Here is a 19,278-nt window from a genome sequence, read left to right as displayed (position 1 = left end):
AACTAGCAGCTGCTACCTTTCTTAAACCAATGCATAGAAACAAGAATGTACCTGTGCAGGAGCTACTGTAACTCACCCTCTGACTAGAAACAAAGCCCAGATCTTCCTCAACAAAGTAAAGCATTTTGTAGTCGTGAATCCCAATTAAAGAAAAGAAGGGGAAAAATGAGAAAGGAAGATGCAATTAAGTCTTGCTCAAGGCGGGAGACAAAGTACAACAGCATCAGCAATGGCATGGCACTGATCTCTCAGCAGGAAAAGGAAGCACAGTAGAGGCAACATCACATTTTGTGAAACTCTTCAGCATAGTTAACTATAATAAAAACAGAAAAGATGCTGCATGTTTTCCATGCTAAAATGCCAATTTAAGTCCGTAAGTTACGCAGACAAGCAGAGAAGCCAGTACTGCTCCTGGTGACATGGGAGCTGAAATTCTCCAGTGCTCCTCAGTCCTGCTGGAGGCTTCTTCATGGAGTCACTGCATCCCCTCCCCTGCAGCCCTGCTAACAGATAACTATAGCTGTTAGGTGCTGGCTACCTGTTTTGAAATCTGTGAGGAGAATGACACTAAAAAACCTACATTGCTGAGAAACAGTAAAAAGCTGAAATGCATGATGGATGGCAGGGATACGTACAAGACAGGCATGTGTGTGTGTACACGTGCAGCTGCCAGCACAGCCTCCAGACCAGATATCCTTTACAGTGGCTTATTTCCCTCAAAGCTATATGCTGGCTGCTAGATTTGTACACGTGTGTCACTCCCCAACCCTCGGCTGCTATTCCCGTCTGTTTCCCTCTCAGCGGTACACTGAGCATATTAAGTATTTCTGCAGGGAGACAAGTCTTGAATAAGTGACATTTATTTATGGTGGTATCTGAATTAAGCTTTAGAAGATTTCCCAGTAAATAGCAAAGAAAGTTTACATACCATAGCAATGAACACGATTTTTCTTAGATAATGGTGGCCAACTTCAGGGCTTTATGAATGAAATCAATCGCTCTTCTAATCCACAAGTGTAACTCAGCACATTTTCCTACTTCATTATGTGTGCAATATTTGCAAGCCAAATCTTTCTTCCAATCTTTAATTACTGTGGTGGGCAGGAGGTTAGACTTTCAAAATTTTTTTAGCAGACAAATGGGCAATTGAAATAAAAATGTTATGTCTTTCCAGCTAAATCCAAAAGCAATACTGAAAACAAAATGAAATTCCACCGATAGAACATACACAGAATAAAAGGATGGTATTTGAAAACATGCATATAGTTTACTGTATCTGGGAAAAAACAGTAATGAAAAAGCTGTGAGAGAAGAGGAAGAGGACAAGATTGAGAGTTTCCAGTGCACGTTAATTTCAAGGCAAGCTGCAATCGCTTTATTTGCATAGCTGTGCTGAAGTCTTTGTGATTAGTTAAGCAAGCACAGAACATGATGTGCAATTGTGAATAAAATCTGCACTGTATATAAGTTCTATTTTTACCAGCAGGGAAAGAGAACCAAACACTGGAGAGATCAGATCCAGGATGCTGTGCTCCTTCTCCATCTGAAGCCCTCCCTTGGGCACAAGTGAACAGGACTGTATGGCAAAGTTATATTTGTAAGCCTACAGCACAAGAGGAGAATCAAATGTGTTCAGACTCCCAGAAAAAGGCTGAAAAAGACAAGATTATCATCAGTCAGTATATTCACTGATAAACACCAGGAAGAGAGAAGAGCTACTCAGATTTAAAGATGTACTGCCGACACAGGAATGAATTGGTCTGAAGTACCCATCCACCCATATGTAAGCTAGAAATGAGAAATAGATTCTAAAGCATTCAAGCCATAAGGTTCAGGAACAACCTCTTAAGTAGGAATAGTGAAGGCAAAAATCCCTACAGCTGGAAAAAGAGCTTGACTCATTTAAGAAGGCTGTACTAGTGACACCAGAGGACATCATGACCCAGTCCTACCTCTATATTTTGCAAAGAGTAGGAAATAGGGCATGCATTCATCATGATTCATTAACAGTCTCAAAGAAACTTATTAAATCTCAAGGGTTTCGAGTAACTAAATTCCCAGCCTTATTTAAATTAGGGGGATGGGAGGCAGAGCAGGGAGATGAAGCAATGGGGAAAGATGTTTGCCCTGAATTCACATGGAGTTTTAAGAAAATCAAAAGAAAAAAAAAAGCATCCATGGATTTTAAGAATCATCTCTGAAAAAGTCTTAGTGTTCAGAAGCATACTTTAGTTTTGTGTCACAGACAAACAAAATATGCCTAGGCAAGGCACTCCTAAATTTTTATAGAAAAGTGGTTTTTTGTTTGTTTGTTTTTTTATCAGTGGGAAATATTTATTTTTCCCTTAGAGAAGAAAAATCAACAAGTTAACTAAATCCAGGGTTATAAATGAGGGCTGAATCATTTTTAGATTCTGGTTGTACCTGCAAAATTCTGAGAAGCTGTCACACAAGGTGCTAAATGCTTTACACAATAACATACAAGAGTTAATATGTTCTTTCTGAATGATTTATGGATGCTTATAACAGCCCATTAATATGTGCAGGAGAATGGTGGAACAGAGGAAGATACCAGGACTTTTTACACACTCCTGCCCTTGCTGAAGAACACAGGACAAACTAATTCAATGCATTTATCTATCATTAGTCTAAACAGAAAACCAGGGGACAGAAGTGCTGCAGTAATGCAGCTACTTCTGCACTGCAGCATAATGCAGGGGAAAAAACTGACAGACCTTACAGCAATGTTGGACAGCCATCGATTCAAAACCCTACCTGCAACAGATCAGAATAAAGTTGTCCTCCAAACTTCAGAGATATTTTCAGAACTACTGTATAATTAAGAATGACATGAGGATGTTCTAGCTGTTCTTACAGTGTTGACTAGAGGACTTTTCTTGAAGCCAAAAAGAGCCAAACCACAGCAATACAGCTGCTTTTATTAAATTTTAGTAGAAGCAGGAAGGATGGGGAGCAGCATATAAGAAGAATTAGCCTTTACAATCTACTATTAAATGGCAATAACTTTGAAAAGGAAGCAAGAAAATTTGTAATTGCAACCCAGACTTCCTAAAGCTTAACTGAGGAAAAAACAAAACAAAACAAGAAATAAATTTCAATTTGAAGCCAGAAACTGGCATATCCAATCGATCCATTCAATCTTGTCTTCAACTATTAGATCTTCAAAGCAAGGCATACCGTTACAGATATTTTGTTAATTTACAGCGTATCACTTGAAGCCTTCCAACTCTGCCAAGAAGATGCTTAGACACTGCTTTTAAAATTGTTTTGGGTAATGAAGTGGCCAGGCAGGCAAAATTCTCCTTTTCAATACAGAGGAGAAAGCAGAGGCCTTAATTTTTCAGACTTTGTCACAGTACCCTGTTGAGAAGCCTCAACTGGGCTTGAGATGGTAGGGCTCAGAGGGATTCTGGCCACCGTACAGGACATCCACCAAAGTAGTGGGCGTATTCAGCTCTCAGCTGGTTTGCTGGCCTTAACTCTGTTATATCTGATACTACTCCTAACCATTTGGCAAGGACTGAGATCAAAAAGAGTCCAGTTTTAAATAGCCCAGACAATCCTGTGTTGGCAGTAACTTTCTATCACATCGGTCCACCACTGGTTTGCACAGCTCTCAGCAGATGATGTGCATGTACACACACACAGGACTGTTAAGCTGACAGGCACTTAATGAAACACCTAACACTTAAAATTCCTGGAGGCTTTGACTTCAGTATTTGGGGAGTCTTTTCAAAATGCTAACAGTTTTATTTTTGCCAGAGAATTCAAGCCTTCTGCAACACAAGAAGTAGATAGTATCTGCACAGGATTGAAAATTCCATCTCTAGTTGAGAGCATGTAGCCAGGCGGCCTCTGAAAACACTCCTCCCTCAGTGAATTCTGCTTCTCAATGAATAAAATTGAATTGAGTCAAGAGTATAAATCTCAATACACTAAAAGTTGATTATATAATTATGAGACCTTTGTAATGAATAAATCCTAATTACAACAATTTACTGTAATGATTCATTTACATGGATTTTATCCTCATTAGCAACAAGATTTATGCCAGCTGCTATGAAATAAATAAATCTTTCTTTCTACCTATTAGATTTTTATATTGAGCATTAATTTCAAGGAGCTGACTCCAGATCCAGATAATAAGTTAGATTTTTATTTTTTTTAATTAACGCTTTCAAAAAAAACAACAGTGGATTAAAAAGAAGTGTCAGCATATTACTTTGCTTTGAAGAAACTGGAAAAAAATCACATTTTGTAGCTAATCTTTTTCATCATGTAGCATTCAAAGATTAGAGAAACAATTATTTCAGCTAGACAGGGTTTCCTACACTATTCCTCTCGTCTGCCATGAACTACACTTATCTGTGAAACATTGTGAAACTCGTTTCATCCAATTCTGTCACAGTACCAACATCTATAAAATGAGCATCCTTAGATTTTTAAGGGTTAATTAAATGCTTATGACAATCTTTGCAACCCTAGAATAGAAAGCAAACGAGTTCTGAGCAATCCACACTGTATGTAATTCAATTTTGTTCCGAGTTTAGCCAAGTATTCTGCAAGGACAATATGAGAAGTGCTTCACAGATTAAGTTATGTAGTTAAAGATATTAAAAAGTTGTAGTACAACTGCATAAAATCAGAATGGGTGTCCCCTGTCCCATGACAGTTTCCAGCTAGCTAGATCATTACAAAATCAGTTCAGCCTTCTCCCCATGCATACATAAAATGCCAACAGTTAAACCCTTGAGTTTGGCCTTATTTAAACATGGACTTCACCAAACTTGCAGTTCACTAGCACCACCCCACTATTCCCAACCAGGCACTGCAGAGTGCATATTATCAACTGAGAGCTCCCCAGAGCAAATCCTTGCAGCACATTCATATCTCATAAATACTTGTGCTGTGAAATAAGCACTTCCACTGATGCCAGCTGTAATGACAGAGCACTGTAAGAAGCATGTTTCTGCAAGCACATAAGTCCTAAATCTGTCAGAAAATACATATATACTTCCAACATAAGTTTTTCTGGCAGAACTCTAGCTAGAAAAAGAAGGCATCATGGTAACAGCAGTGATAGGGATAAGCCAGACACCATAGATTAAACATACGACTCTGCCACAGACACAGCACTCCTCTTTCCTTATCCTAAAATGGAGATAACTGTTCCCCTACCCAACCATGTCGCATGCATTAAGGTCATACAAAGAAGAGAAGCAGAACATAATTAGAGACAAAAAAAAAGCTGTAACAAATAATACACTCCATGCTTCTTTACTAACAGATAGTAATTTACAAGGAGGATAGACGGAAGCTAGTTCAGAAATGAAGATAGTCTAAATCAAATGGAAATGTTGCTACTCTTCCATTACTTTTTGAGCACTTTTTAAGGAATATATTCTCTTATGCTTTCCAACTCACACACATGTATACATGTATTACAGACTTCTTACAGTGAAACTTGTTTTAACTTCGGTTTCATAGTGCATCTATAAAGGAGACAAAAAAAAATTAAACTTCAAGCATTAGGCCATCAAGACTGAAAAGCCATGAAAGAACAGATCAATTATTTTTATAGCTGCTGTGCCATATTTACTTATTTCCCAATAGATGACAGCACATCTCTCTCATTTCTCAACCTTCTTTAAGGATCTTTTTTAGGCATCACTATGATCGCCAGAATCAATATGAAGTTTCAGCATACACCTCAAATTCAAAGCTTGCTGTCACCAAATAATTAACCAACAGGCCCAAAATAACATGAGCCAGAAGCCGCTACTTGTATCAAATACAAACCTGGTCCTTTGAGAGGAGAGGGGAAGAAACACATTATTATGCTCAGGAGCAGACTACAAAATCTTCCATGAAGGTCTGTGAACAATTCCATGAATAATAGGTCCAAAACACTTGAGATTGAGAGAAACTGTGCTCACTTTTAATTGATAACTTCTATTTCCTAAAGCACAGAAATGGCTCAGAGCTGACTACATATAAATTACACAGAACAAAAACAACAGTGGACAAATGCAATTATATTATAAAAATCAAACACCGTTTGCCCCTCCCAGTAACAGCTTACTTCCTACACCACAGAGCTTTAGAACTCTGAAGTCAAGCCATGGTTGTAGTAATACAACTTCATGGTCTGTATTGGTGAAATGTCTGCCAATCACATCACATGCCTATCCTATCCTCTGCTTGCAAAGTGATGGAATTCACCCTGGAGGAAAAAAAAAAAAAAAAAAAAAGGAAGGAAAACGTCAGGATAAAACCTCTTTTTATTCTAAGCATCAAAGTACAACCTTAAAGCATATTTGACATTCAACAGTGATGACCCTTCTCTGTGCCTACGCTCCTCCTGACTGTTTAGAATTGGAACATTCCCATTTGGAAGGGACCCACAAGGATTGTGGAGGCCAATTCCCAGCTCCACATAGGACCTAAAAGCCAGACCCTGTGTCTGAGAGACCTTGTCCAAACACTCCTTGAACTCTGTCAGGCTGGGTGCCGTGACCACTGCCCTGGGGAGCCTGTCCCAGTGCCCAGCCACCCTCTGGGTGCAGAACCTTTCCCTAACACCCAGCCTGACCCTCCCCTGTCCGAGCTCCATGCCATTCTCTCAGGTCCTGTTGCTGTCCCCAGAGAGCAGAGCTCAGCGTCTGCCCCTCTGCTCCCCTCGTGAGGGAGCTGGAGGCCGCCATGAGGCCTCCCCTCAGCCTGCTCTGTGCCTCAGCTGCTCCTCACACATCTTGATCTCTTGACTTGCTCTTCCCCTCTTAGATCCCACTGTAACCTAATACAACACTTTCATTCATATAATTAGATGCAGACTTCATCTAGATTCTGAAGCTTTCTCTTCTATCCACAGAAGCTGTACTACAATCAGATTAATGCATCACCGTGTCATGGGACATTTGTTGCAGATTGTTTTTAGGAAGTATAGATTCCCTGCACAATAACCATACCGTTACCTAACCTTTGTCTCTTTCACTGGGTGGAGTAGATCCGTGCAATAAATGTTATGATAAAAGGCTTTGGTTTCAACATAACATGATTTCCAAACACCCAAACAGCAGACACTTCACAGACAGTTTATCTTTGTAATCATGATATTGTACCTTCTTCAACACAGCATGCATGTCAACTACAACCAACTCCATGTCTCCCTAAAAATTTGAAGTGGCATATTCACATTGCAGCATCATTGTGATCATCATGAACAATCTCTTCCTTTCTGCCTAGGAGAGAAAATAATTCACACAAATTAAACTTTCACAGTATTTCCCTAGGTTATCAGGAGCGCATATCCTTCCCAATTCAAAGTCATCCATGAATAACTACAATGTCTCAAAATGTACTTTATCATAATACCCAGCAGAATCGAGAGAGATGAAACTCAGACTACCTATCTATCACTTGTTAAAAGTTCCTTGTTTTTTCCCTCCTTCTTTAAGTTGATAACACGTGAGCTGATCTTGATGAGGGTACACTAGAAAGAGTGACACTGATCATTTCAAAAGCTGACTTTGCTGGTTCTGGAAAAACACATTGCAAAAGAGCAAAATGTTCCTAGAAGTCAAAATTCTCCTTGCAGCTTAAAGGAAACTTGTGCATTATCACAGAAATGGATTAGCAATACCAGCCCCTATTTACTGTAGCTAGTGGTAAATATGTAATTTCCAGGGCAATGACTGTAGACAAACAAACTTTAGAGTACAGACAAAATATTCTCCAGATGGTTTTGTGACAGACAACTATTTACATATTGACACAAACAAGTACATACTAGACTACTCAAAAGCAACAAAATACACTTATAGGAAATAGTAACTTTTTTTTTGTTTAAACACATCTAACTTAGAAATCCAGATCCAATTTCCAAGCAACTGCAACCACTTGAAGTGCAAGTTTCATGGGAAGCCAAAGGACTTTGGCTTTTAAGTGTCACTTTGTAATATATATTATCATTATTAATACTATACACATCTTATTTTCCTCTGCTCCATTCCTTGGCTTTATTTCAGATTCCCCATTTTTTTTCCCTGAGTAAGAAATACAACAGCATAAAATAAGAATATCAAAACAGCTAACTAAGAGTCTAAGTGGAAAAGACCATTTGAACTCTGAACACATTTACGCATGAAATAAGAAAACACTTTCTTCCTCTTCCAAAGCCCTGAATTTCTCCATTAAACATAATTTATTTTAAAGATTTTTCCACAAAAAACAAATGAACATTTTTTTGGTTTTTGTCTTAAATGCAAACATAACCATCTGGAAAGAAAAAGAAAGACTAAATCATGATAAAGTTACTGGAAATGCTAACAGATCTACTGAGCCAAAACAGAGCCACAGATGACAAAACATTTTGTAAGCTGCCATCACTACCTGACTTGGTCTACACTTTAGTCCCATTCCAATAGATAGGGATTTATAATAAATGTCACTTAAGAACACATTATAGTAGCAGACTATTAACAATGTGCAAAAGATAACCCTTTGAATGCATTATATATCTCATGTATTTCCTCCATCTACAAAACAGGAATTTCAAATGGACTGCGATTTGTCATAAATACAGAGTAAATACCTACATCACAAGGTCAAACTAGTGTTAAGAAGTCTTGAATATTTTATAAGATGCAATGCAAAAAAAAATAATTATGAAATAACTCCTACAGCAAACATGTTCTTCTTTTAAAAATAATCGTAGATAGCAAGCAGTAAAAATGAGGAGATGCAAAACATAATCCTCTTCTGCCAGGGTGTTTATGAATCCTTACATTCACATACTACAGGGAAAAAAAAAAAAGGCTAGTTTTAAAGCAAAGAGCTAACTGAAGGTAGCAACTATAGCTTTGCTCCCTGATGCTAATGAAAGCCCACACCAATCTAGTTTCAGGTGGGAGACTTCAACTTCCCAGACATATCCTGGGAATACAATACAGCTCAGGGGAAGCATTCTAGGAAGTTTCTGGAGAGCATGGAAGACAGTTTCCTGATGCAGCTGGTTAGTGAGCCTACCAGGGGAGGTGCTCCAGTAGACCTTCACAAAGACCCTCTGTTCACAGATGTGTGGGAGATGTAGTTGGGAGCTGTCTTGGGCAGAAATGGTAGAGTTCTCTGTACTTGGTGAAGTCAGGAGGGGGACCAGTCTTGGACTTCTGTAGAGCTGACTTTGAGCTGTTCAGGACACTGGTTGGTAGAGTCCCTTGGGAGGCGGTTCTGAAGAGCAGAGGAGTCCAGGAAGGCTGGGCACTCCTCAAGAAGGAAATCTTAAAGGCTCAGGAGTAGTCTGTCCCCACGTGCCCAAAGATGAGCCAGCGGGGAAGAAGACCGGCCTGGCTGAACAGAGAATTGTGGCTTGAGCTTAGGAGAAAAAAGAGGGTTTATGACCTTTGGAAAAGAGGGCAGGCCACTCAGGATGTTGCAAGGCTGTGCAGTGACAAAATTAGAAAGGCCAAAGCTCATCTGGAGCTCAACCTGGCTACTGCTGTTAAAGATAATAGAAAATGTTTTTATAAATACATTAACACAAAAAGGAGGACTAAGGAGAATCTCCATCCTTTACTGGATTCAGGGGGAAACATAGTGACAAGAGATGAGGAAAAGGCTGAGGCGCTTAAAGCCTTATTTGCCTCAGTCTTTAGCGGCAAGACCAGTTGCTCTCTGGATACCCAGTACCCCAAGCTGCTAGAAGGGGAGCAGAATGTGGCCCTCACTATCCATGAGGAAATGGTTGGCGACATGCTACAACACTTGCAAGTCAATGGGGCTGTATGGAATCTACCCAAGGGTACTGAGAGAACTGGTAGAGGAGCTGGCCAAGCCACTTTCCATCATTTATCAGCAGTCCTGGCTATCAGGGGAGGTCCCACTCGACTGGTGGCTAGCAAATGTGACGCCCATCTACAAGAAGGGCCGGAGGGCAGACCCAGGAAACTATAGGCCTGTCAGTTTGACCTCAGTGCCAGGGAAGCTCATAGAGCAGATTATCTTGAGTGTCATCACACAGCACTTGCAGGGCAACCAGGTGATCAGGCCCAGTCAGCATGGGTTTACGAAAGGCAGATCCTGCTTGACGAACCTGATCTCCTTCTGTGACAAAGTGATGCACTTGGTGGATGAGTGAAAGGCTGTGGATGTGGTCTACCTTGACTTCAGTAAGACTTTTGACACAGTTTTGCACAACGTTCTCCTCAAGAAACTGGCTGCTCATGGCTTGGACTGGAGTACACTTCGTTGGGTTAAAAACTGGCTGGATAGCTGGGCCCAAAGAGTTGTGGTGAATGGAGTCAAGTCCAGTTGGAGGCTGGTCACTAGTGGCATTCCCCAGGCTTCGGTACTGGGGCCAGTCTTCTTTAATATCTTTATTGATGATCTGGATGAGGGGATTGAGTGCACCCTCAGTAAGTTTGCAGATGACACCAAGTTAGGTGCCTGCGTCAATCTGTTCGAGGGTAGGAAAGCTCTGCAGGAGGATCTGGATAGGCTGGACCGATGGGCTGAGGCCAACTGTATGAAGTTCAACAAGGTTAAGTGCCAGGTCCTGCAGCTGGGGCGCAACAACCCCAAACAGCACTACAGGCTGGGAGATGAGTGGTTGGAAAGCTGCCTGACAGAGAAGAACCTAGGGGTATTGGTTGATAGTCACTGAATATGAGCCAGCCGTGTGCTCAGGTGGCCAAGAAGGCCAACAGCATCCTGGCTTGTGTAAGAAGCAGTGTGGCCAGCAGTTCTAGGGAAGTGATTGTCACCCTGTACTCGGCTCTGGTGAGGCTGCACCTTGAGTATTGTGCTCAGTTTTGGGCCCCTCACTACAAGAAGGACATGGAGGTGCTTGAGCGAGTCCAGAGAAAGGCAACGAAGCTGGTGAGGGGTCTGGAGAACAAGTCTTATGAGCAGAGGCTGAGGGAGCTGGGATTGTTCAGCTTGGAGAAGAGGAGGCTCGGGGGCAACCTTATCGCTCTCTAGAGGTACCTTAAAGGAGGCTGTAGTGAGGTGGGGGTTGGTCTATTCTCCCACGTGTCCAGTGACAGGACGAGAGGGAACAGGCTAAAGTTGTGCCAGAGGAGGTTTTGGTTGGATGTTAGAAAGAACTTCTTTACTGAGAGGGTTGTTAGGCATTGGAATGGGCTGCCCAGAGAAGTGGTTGAGCCACCAATCCTGGAAGTCCTTAGAAGACATTTAGGTGTAGCACTTAGCAATATGGCTTAGTGGAGGACTTGTTGGTGTTAGGTCAGAGGTAGGATTAGTTGATGTTGGAGGTCTCTTCCAACCTAGATGATTCTGTGATTCATATGCTAGCATTCAAATCTTACTCAAATTCAAAAACCAACCATGCAGAAAGAAAGACGCAGCAGCACTTCAAAGCACCACATGGCACAGAGCAGGGCTAACATCACAGAAAAGGCTACATTGCCCACTGACGCTTTGCTTTTGGTTATGGGCTACTCTTGCTACGCCAGGAAGCTGCCCTGTTTGCTGACACGGAAACAAGATAAGGGGCACTTTATCATATGGCATGCACTGTTCATTTAAGTTGCAGAAATGTATCCAGCTGTTGTTGTTCTTTTGTATTGTTTTTCCCTTTTCAAGGCTTTGTACTTCTCTGTTGGTTTCTGAAACCTCCACTATTACAACAACACATACAATGGAAGCTACATTGACTGAAAAAAACAAGACAGAACTGAAATGCATGCCGTCCCTACGTTCATCTCATTCTGTAGGTGTTAAGATACTATTTACAGGCTTTATTCAGCCCTCACTATTTGACACTTGTCTATATGTCAGTAACTGAGTAATGTGCCAAGTAACGGCTTGTGTAACATGGGAATGCTTGCATGTTCTGCCACTGGTTGCTGGGGCACACTAAATGCTGTTTCCCATCCACAGCATAAGTGACACCAGAATTACATGTCAGAATTACACTACACAACCTATGTAAAATTCCTTACACACAGGCTGCAAAAGATATGAAAGGATATCCTTCCTTTTTTTTTTTTTTTTAAATATATACTTTCTTTTTTTCTTTTTAGCTTTCTGGCTGTGGAACTGGACGAGAAACAAGTTTCCTTTACAGACTTAATCTGTAAATGCTCCAAAACCTAAATCCAACTGAGTTTTTATTGAACACTGCTTGAATGTTACCTGGGCATACTTCAACTCTGAAAAGACAAAGCAGAATACAATTTAAACACAAACTGTGACGACACTGTCCACAACCAGGGAACTGTCATGGGAGAGCTCTCAACTAGGCTGTTTGCCTAGTAGCCAAACTGCAGATTACATAGCGCACAACAACATCGAATTGTTGGTAAGTTGTATTACAGCAACTGTAACTCACCCTCAGGGAAAGAAGTAGGATAGGGTACAACAGAAACAATAAAAAGGGCAACAAGATTTATCTCATACTTTCTAACCTCTTTTTGTTAGCTTTCTCACCATAAAGCCCAGATTTACAGCTCCATCTCAAAGTGAAAACTGCATCCATTTACCCTCCATGCATATTAGCATCCAGTTTCATCTGAAACCATGGATGTTCCTGTTTGGTTTTGGAAGAACATGAAATCTATCGTCAGGCTTCAAACCCTATTCTGACACAGATGCTTCTGGCTACATGCAACAAATCAATTTCTTGAGTCAACCATTCTTAGCCAAGATTCAGAACACTGCAAAGACCAGAACACGAAAAATAATTTAGGGAGGGTGGAATCTACCATTAAGTGCCATTAATACATGTAACAATTGCTCTACAGCCTTTTGGCATACGATCAGCAGACAAGAAAAAGAAAGTACTTCTATTTTTACCGACAAGGAACCTAACCTTTCCAGCTTCTAGTGAAAGAAGAACTTCATTGGAAAATACACATGAGCAGATGTAACTAAGTAAGTGGCTGGTGTTTTGGGCACGTAGGGCAATTGGAAGAAAGACAAGGAGTATGACAGAGTAGGGATAAACACTTCCCCTCCTTAAAGGGGGAAGTGGAAAAAGAGGTACTGCTGAGACCCAACACTTGTGCTTCTTAAACTAAAAACCAAAATTCGTATTTGCTCTCCCACCCAGCTTTCTTTTGTATAGGAAATCAGACATCTCAATACCTTTGACACATGCATCTTTTTCTGCAGGAAAAAAGCTGAGCTTTCTTCATAGAGTATCAGTTGTCAAGATGCCTAACATTCACATCACTGCCACATCACTGCTGTTGTCCTGTTTAAGCACTGAAAGCATTTGTCAGACATTTTCTGTAAAATTAAAATATGGAAAAGAAAACAGGAGAAATCATTATGAACGAGGATTCCCTGCTAGAGAAACAAAAAAAGTAAAGTGAAATTATCTCTCCTATAAGTATTATTAAGAATAATTTTAATACCTGGAATAAAGACAAAATTATTCATAAACCTGAATCATCAGGATGATAAATTTCAATAAGGAAGACACTTCCATTTGAGAGACAACTGTACAGCTAGGTTAATCTCTTGACTAAAACATATAATGAAGAGAACTTGGGGGAGCTTCCCTCTAGCACAACACCTACAGAAAATACCCTAGTGCAGTATCTGGATCACAAATTTTCTTCTGAACTGGTTCAATTGCTAAGCACCAGTGCAGATAATCTTGGGATTGGAAGGAACACATACAGGTATCACCTTTTCACCATGGGTGCACAAAAGGGTGACTCCAATACATTTAGATGCTTGCTGTTGGAGAAAAAAAAAAAAAAAGAGGTTGTCATCTGTGGCTGATAGTTCCTTTTTCTACCATAAATGACTGTCCTTGCAGAAAGGAACACAGAACAAGTGTTGGATTTGCACCAAAACAGCTGTAGACTTGAAGTATTGATGTGAACTGACATTGGTTTCTTTCTGTAAGTCTGCCATGCTGTAAGCAACTGAGGAACAGACCCAGTGACCATGCTGCAACCTGTGCTGTGTAGGCAATCACCTCCAGCAAACAATGGGGTGGACACAGCTGGGAATGGCAGCCTCTCAAATCCTCTCAGCACGAGTCTGCTAATCACCTACCATGTCTTTCCACATTTATTCAAAATATCCCTAACAGCCTGAACCTAGAATCACATAGATTAGTGGTACTTACAGGCAAAAACTGTGTTCTAGAGCTCACAAGAAAGACAACCAATTAAAGGCACTAAATTAGTAAATTAGACTAGTAATTTTTTTCCCAGCAAGCACACCATCTCCAGCTTAATGCTCATCCAGAAAACAGAGACAAGACACCCATTAAAAAGGACGCGAAATCTAAATGCAGCCAAGCAGGTGTTGATTTCAAGGCAATCCATGCCTAGAGACCATGCTACAAGCCTGTGGAGTTACAAATTCAGGAAGTCCTCTCGCACTGCCAGTCCCCTTTAACCAAGTCTGTGGCTTTATACCAACCAAACTATTGAGTTAATTTGAATGGGAAGAGGCTGAAAGAGTACAAATTGCCTAATAAAACAGATCATTTGTCTTTTCTTCAGCTAACAGGTAATTTTCAACATGTCCTCCCCGTCTCCAACCAATGGAGATCAAATTCCATCATTCACCCCCTAGGCATTTGTCATGGTTTTGGCTGGGATAGAGCTAATTCTCTTTGCAGAGGCCTCTGTGATGCTGTGCTTTGGATTTTTGATGAAAATACTGTTGATAAAAACCTGCTGTTTTAGTGCTTACAAAGAGCCAAAGACTTCTTGTGCTGCCCAGCCAGTGAGGAGGCAGGGGGTGCACCAGGAGCTGGGAAGGGGCACAGGCAGGACAGCTGAGCCAGCCTGACTAAAGGAGCATCCATACCATAAGGTGTCATGCTCAGCAATTAAAGCTGGGTTAAACAAGGAGGAAGGGGAAAACATTCAGAGGGGTGGTATTGGTCTACTTAAGAAACTGTTCCACCAGATAATCCCTCCTTTCTGGAAGTGGCTGAAGTCCTGTCTGCTGATGGGAAGGAAAGAATGAATTCCTTATTTTGCTTTGCTTCACGTGCAGCTTTTGCTTTACCTATTAAACTCTCATCCCAACCCACGAGTTCTCGCACTTCTGCCTTTCCAATTCTCTCCCATCCTACCTGGGGTGAGTAAGCGAGCAGTTGTGTGGTGCTTAGCTGGGGTAACACCACAACAGCATTGCATCAGAAGCCCTGACATTCCCTCCAACCTCCTGAACATCCTCAAATAACAGCCATAGACTGACACATTTCAGCACATACGGTCTTCTCAGATCTATGCATTCGCCTCTCACAGGAGATTACCTAGAGCTCTGCCTCACCAGACAGGAATCGTACAGTGCCCTATGATCCCTTAGACATCTTATCCTGCTCAGGATGCCAAATCCTCTTGATCATAGGCACTTTGGGTCTTAAACATAATCGACAAATTCATTCAAAACCTGAAATAAGTTGCACTCAAAGCCTTCCAAAATAAATGAAGTCACTGTAGAAACCACAAGTAACAGAACAAGGAGACAAGTTCTCTCAAAGTTTAAGGTAAATTTACCATCACTGCCTGTCCAGAAGAAAATAGTTAAAAAAAAAAAAAAAAGTTCTCTCTCCTTTGCTGCCCAATTCCCACTGATCAATTTATTGCTGGGAAAGCGAAATATGAGGCTATGGTGGTTTTACTTGGGTGGGCAGCCAAGCCCAACCTCAGTCACTCTCCCACTTTCCCTCCTCAAAGGGAAAGGGGTAGAAAATATGATGAAAAGTGCTCAAGGGTTGAGATAAGGACATAGAAATCACTCAGCAATTATCGTGACAGGCAAAACAGACTCAGCAGAGGGAGATAGTAAGATTTATTGCCTATTACTAACAACCTACAGAAGTTAAAAAGAAAGGAAAGAAACCATTCCCCCCCATCCACCCTCTTCCACCTCCTCCACCCTAAGTGGCACAGGGGAACGGAGAAATGGGGGTTGAGGTCAATCTATAGACCTTCATCTCCACCACTCCTTCTCAGTGGCTCTCTGCCCCTGCTCCAAAGTGGGGTCTCTCCTATGGGATGCCATCCTCCCCAAACTGATCCTGCGTGGTCTTCCCACAGGCATCAGCTCTTCAAAACTGCTCCAGATATGGGTCCGTACCACGGAGTCCATCCATCAGGAGCACGCTACTCCAACACGGATCCCTCACTAGCAGCAGCTCCTGCCAGGTCACCTGCTCAGGCTCTTCTCCACGGGCTGCAGCTCCAGCATGGGGCCTGCTCTGGTGGGGGTCCTCCACAGGCCGCAGCCTCCATCAATGCAGGTCCACCTGCTTCACTGGGGGCTCCTCCACAGGCTGCAGCATGGAACCCTGCTCCACCATGGTACTCCATGGGCTGCAGGGGGACAGCCTGCTTCACCATGGTCCTCACCACAGGCCGCAGGAGACTTCTGCTCTGGCGCCTGGAGCACCTCTCCCCCTCCATCTTCACTGACCTTGATGCCTGCAAGGCTGTTCCTCACTCCTCTCACTCTCCCAGCTGCTGTGCAGCAGCATGTTTTTGTTTGTTTGTTTTCCTTTCTTAAATATGCTCTCACAGAGGCACAAACAACATCACTTATTGAATCGGTTCTGGTCAGCCACAGGGCCCTTACCTAACATGGGGCAGCTTCTAGATTCTTCACACAGAAGCTACCCCTATGACCCTACACTACCAAAACCTTGCCACGTAAACCAACTACAGAGGCTCAGCACCATGGACAGGAGCCCAGCTTCAGGGCTGCAGCATGCCACTCACTGGTGGGTGCAATAAAGGGCAGCTTTTCAATTTGGGGTTTGGGGGCTGGAAGGACAGGAGCTGCCCTCGCACTGGGCATGAACTTGCATCATAGCACTGTGCTACATGGCCATAGCGATAATTTGCCTTGTGGAAAGGTGCTGTGAGGAAAACCAAACAAACAAATACTATGGAAAAGCTGAAAATAAAACAAAAACGCAGCCAGGAATCTTCCAGCTTCACTTTGCCCAGGAACACGACTTAGCTTCTCAAGCTCAACTGCTTCACCTCAGGAAGCCCTCCTGAGCATGTTGTGGATGGGTGAGGTGCAGCGTGAAGGCTTGTGCACAATTTGGACACAAGTACTTTGCACAGTAGTTGTGATGGGGGTTACAGAGCCACCACAACACATCACCAGAGACACAGCTGACATTTGTTCACAAACTAAGAAGCCTATCTATCTTTTCCTAAACATCTGCAGGTTCCACCCTAAGGAGAAGAATCCCACACCACATGAGGGTTTGGGGTTAACCTTGGCCATGCAGGGGTCATTCTTGGCAGTACACAAGCCGTGCCTTGTCACACAGGTGGCATCCTTGGCCGTACGCAAGCCACCCTACCTCACGTAGGGGTCCTCTCAATCACACACAAGCAATGAGCCGCCTCCACCACAGAAATCTTCTGGATGGCCAGACATCCTTGGTGCCCCTCAAGCCCCGTTGGGGCTCCTCCACCCTGGCAGGCAGGGATGCTTGGCCATAGCCTCCCTCCACTCCCACTCGCGTTCCTCCTGCCAGTCCCTGGTGGGCAGCACGATCCGCACACATTTGGCATGGCCGCTCCTCTTCCCTTCCCTGTGCAGCATGGCCACTGGGCTGCTCACCACCACGTACTCGAGGAGTGTGCAAAGCCTGGACGTGCTTGTGCCACTCACAATCTGCAGCCACAGAGCTGTCCATCCTGTCACCTCTGTGGTTGTCACAGGAGTGTGGGTCATGGCCTGTGCCTCCCAGCCCCCACCACTGTGATACAGCATCCCCACAGCAACATACTGGGGAGCAGTACTTACTGGGACGCACCACGGGGACACAGCCCCAGTCCGCTTCCCAGCGCTGCACAGCTTGTCCTGACACATACCCCTGGCTGATCTTCATTTGATGACTGCCAAAAACAGAGGCAGAAACACAAGAGGAAAGATAAAACAAACTTCCCTAAGGCTTCGGAGATGAGTGTTGTCTTTGCTCTCCAGAAGCTGGCACATTTGGTTGTGTTTTCCCAACTTCTGCCATGGCCCTTGAACAAGTACCTTCTACAATTTCATACACCATTTCTACTCTTGAAACAAACCTTTGGAAGACAGCTGGGATTTCACTGGGGGATCAGCGCAACTGGTCTGGGCACCCACTCCCACAAGGGATTCAGCAGACTCTGGAGGGGAGCTGTCAATGCCTTATTTCCCGAGGAAGGAAGAACCCCGCAGTGCTCATTATCCCCATCTCCTTCCTGAAATAGTCCCAGGCCGCACAGAGGAACACTGATCTCGGGCTGCCTCCCACTATTAGATATCATTACGGCACTGTTTTCATTATGACTCATTTGTGTAACACTGAACTGATTAACAAGGAGTTTGGCTGCGGAACTGAATTACCAGAACCTCATGATTAAAGACAAGGAGAGCCAGTGCTAATCTAACACGTACACACAGAGTTCCTGATAGATGCCTGTGCTGGGTCTGGCTGGGATGGAGTTAACTTCCCCCACAGCATCCCATACAGCAGTCACTTGCAGCTCAAACAGCCCCGATATTGCACCAGTGTTTTGTCTGTCGCTGAGCTGTGCCCCACAGCACCGAGACTCCCTCCAAACCCAAAGCCAGAAGGCTAGGGATGGGCCAGAGGGGCGGGGAGGGGATATCACCAAAACTGACCAAAGGGATATCCCATACTGCGTGGTGTCACGCTCAGCAATAAAAGCTGAGGAAGGGGAACAAGGCTCATTATCAAAATGTCTGTCTTCCCCAACAACCCCTATGTGTACTGAGCCCCTGCTTTGGTTTGCTCTTAATGTTGTTCTGCGATCCTGTTCGATGTGACCTGTGCCATATTCTATCTTTTGCTATGTACCACATTGGAGAGCTTGTTGAAGGCTGTTTGTTTCCTTCAGTTCACTGTGCTGTAAAGTACTGGCCCTTAGCCTTGTCCAGTGTTCATGCCCAGCATTGCTACCATCTCCATATTTTGGGAACCATTTCCTGGAGAGAATGAACAGCTACACTCTTTTTTTCCTCCTTTAGGAACCAAGTGGTGAAGGATATGAGGAATGGTACCTCCTCCTTTCTCTCTGGGCTAATTACAGCAGCTTTTCAGCACTTTGAACATCCTTAGGTAACCAACATAGTCCCATTGCTAGGTCTCCAGAACGTGTTTTTCATCCCCTCCCCCCCCCCCCCCCCCAAGGATAAGAATAAGATTACCACCAGGATTCTGCCCCAAGGCAGCACGGTGGTGAGTGGCAAGGTGTCAGGGAGGGTATGGTCAGGTACCTGTTACAGTGGTCTCCTTGGATG

The 19,278-nt window shown here is 43.0% G+C and overlaps 1 protein-coding gene across 2 annotated transcripts in view; it reads right to left on the bottom strand.

Moving 5' to 3' along the window:
• Positions 1–19,278, bottom strand: part of KIAA0930 (KIAA0930 ortholog) — a 70,228-nt gene that overhangs the window by 37,273 nt on the left and 13,677 nt on the right. The window lies entirely within an intron of this gene.

This window comes from Aythya fuligula, chromosome 1, assembly GCF_009819795.1.
Source record: "Aythya fuligula isolate bAytFul2 chromosome 1, bAytFul2.pri, whole genome shotgun sequence".
Classification (NCBI taxonomy): domain Eukaryota; kingdom Metazoa; phylum Chordata; class Aves; order Anseriformes; family Anatidae; genus Aythya; species Aythya fuligula.
This window is presented reverse-complemented; position numbering and strand designations above follow the sequence as displayed.